This window comes from Acipenser ruthenus, unplaced genomic scaffold (genome assembly GCF_902713425.1).
Source record: "Acipenser ruthenus unplaced genomic scaffold, fAciRut3.2 maternal haplotype, whole genome shotgun sequence".
Lineage (NCBI taxonomy): Eukaryota > Metazoa > Chordata > Actinopteri > Acipenseriformes > Acipenseridae > Acipenser > Acipenser ruthenus.
Genome location: NW_026708567.1, coordinates 12501 through 14540, shown reverse-complemented (window position 1 = coordinate 14540; position 2040 = coordinate 12501). Strand labels below are relative to the sequence as shown.

Below are 2040 nucleotides of genomic sequence, written 5' to 3'. Positions count from 1 at the left end.
AGGGACATTTTCTTCCCCAAATTCTGTGATTTAGTCCCAGAATTCCCAAAAATGTGTGATACCCAGAAGCTGTCAATCCTGCTGGGGGAAGACAAACACACAGCCAGACTGGCTGGTCAATACGTGGAGACCTGTCATAGCCTGAAGGACAGACCGTGAACACGTCACACTAGAGAGAGAAAAGAGAGAGGGAGGGAGGGAGGGATTCTGTTTAATATAGAAAGAGGGAGGGAGGGAGGGAGGGGGTATTGTATAATTGAGGGAGGGGGGATTCTGTTTAATATAGAGGGGGGAAGGGGGTACTGTTTGATATAGAGGGGAAGGGAGGGATTCTGTTTACTGTATTAATATAGAGGGAGGAGGGATACTGTTAGTATTAAGAAAAATTCTTTGTCTGTATATTTGAGTTGGTTATGCCATGTATGTGCTTTGGCAACACAATTATTTTTATTGTCATGCCAATAAAGCCAATTTGAATTGAATTGAATTGAATTGAATTGAATTGAATTGAATTGAATTGAATTGAGAGAGAGACAGAGAGAGAGAGAGAGACAGAGAGAGAGAGAGAGAGAGAGAGACAGAGAGAGAGAGAGAGAGAGAGAGAGAGAGACAGAGAGAGAGAGAGAGAGAGAGACAGAGAGGGAGAGAGAGAGAGAGAGAGAGACAGAGACACAGAACGAGAGACAGAGAGAGACAGAGAGACTCAGAGAGCGAGACACAGACAGAGCGAGAGACACGACCAGCGTATAGAAGAGTTTCCCTAAAAAATAAATCAAATAAAACGACAATGTATTTTTTCGCATTGAATTCCGTGTTTATTACAGAAAGTAACATTACTAACAAAACCCACGAGAGAGATGAAAAGGCAGAGCCGTGAAACACGAGGGGCAAAGAAAGCGTCTGTGAAAGACAAAGAGGGTTAAGAGAGGGGATAGCAGGCAACCACAGCACTAACAATAATAATAATAATAATAATAATAATAATAACAATAATAATAATAATAATAATAATAATAATAATAATGATGGTTTGGCCTCACCTAGCATTCAGCAGTAAGCTGTGCTGTTAGTGCAACGCAGGGTTAATAAGTTAGAAAAATAAAAAATACAAAAATATTAATAAATGATTCCATTCTGCCCCCCCCCCCCCCCCTCCCCCCCAGAAATACCATCCGAGGCGAGGGGGCGAGCTGCGGGTTAAAAGAATTAAGACACTCAAAAGAAAACGAAAAAAAAAACACAGCTTGGTCCCAAATTTTGGGAATGTAAGGAACCCCCCCCGAAAAAACAAACCAACCCTTTTTATAACTGTGGCTGGCCTCTCAGTTTAGTGAGGGCGTGTTCAGTCTAGCAGACTGCAAGCCAGGGTGATTGCTGGGCAATGCGTGGGGGGGGGGGGGGGGGAGGGTGCTGCATTGCCCCCTGGTGGCGACAGATAGGTAAGGCAGCAAGGTGCTCCACAAAGCATTGTTAACTACCAGAGGCGAGAGAATGGATTTTAAAGATGGTCAGCGCTCCTTTAAAGGGAGGGACCAGCGATCCTGTTAATAAAGCTAATAAGAGGTGAGAGAATGGATTTTAAAGATGGTCAGCGCTCCTTTAAAGGGAGGGACCAGCGATCCTGTTAATAAAGCTCATAAGAGGTGAGAGAATGGATTTTAAAGATGGTCAGCGCTCCTTTAAAGGGAGGGGCCAGTGATCCTGTTTATAAAGCTAATAAGAGGTGAGAGAATGGATTTTAAAGATGGTCAGCGCTCCTTTAAAGGGAGGGACCAGCAATCCTGTTAATAAAGCTAATAAGAGGTGAGAGAATGGATTTTAAAGATGGTCAGCGCTCCTTTAAAGGGAGGGGCCAGTGATCCTGTTTATAAAGCTAATAAGAGGTGAGAGAATGGATTTTAAAGATGGTCAGCGCTCCTTTAAAGGGAGGGGCCAGTGATCCTGTTAATAAAGCTAATAAGAGGTGAGAGAATGGATTTTAAAGACTTGTTTTAAAGGGGTCTCAGTGCTATTCTGCTAGTGCTTATAAGAGGCAAGGAA

General features: G+C 43.1%; 1 protein-coding gene across 1 annotated transcript in view; it reads right to left on the bottom strand.

The window, feature by feature from the left end:
* Nucleotides 1-792: 792 nt before the first annotated feature.
* The window catches only part of LOC131734380 (seipin-like), a gene marked incomplete at its 5' end in the record, with an annotated part of 11965 nt that continues 10717 nt past the window's right edge, over nt 793-2040 (bottom strand). Inside the window, 1 exon segment of the mRNA XM_059021353.1 lies at nt 793-2040. This exon segment is cut by the window's right edge and continues 34 nt beyond it.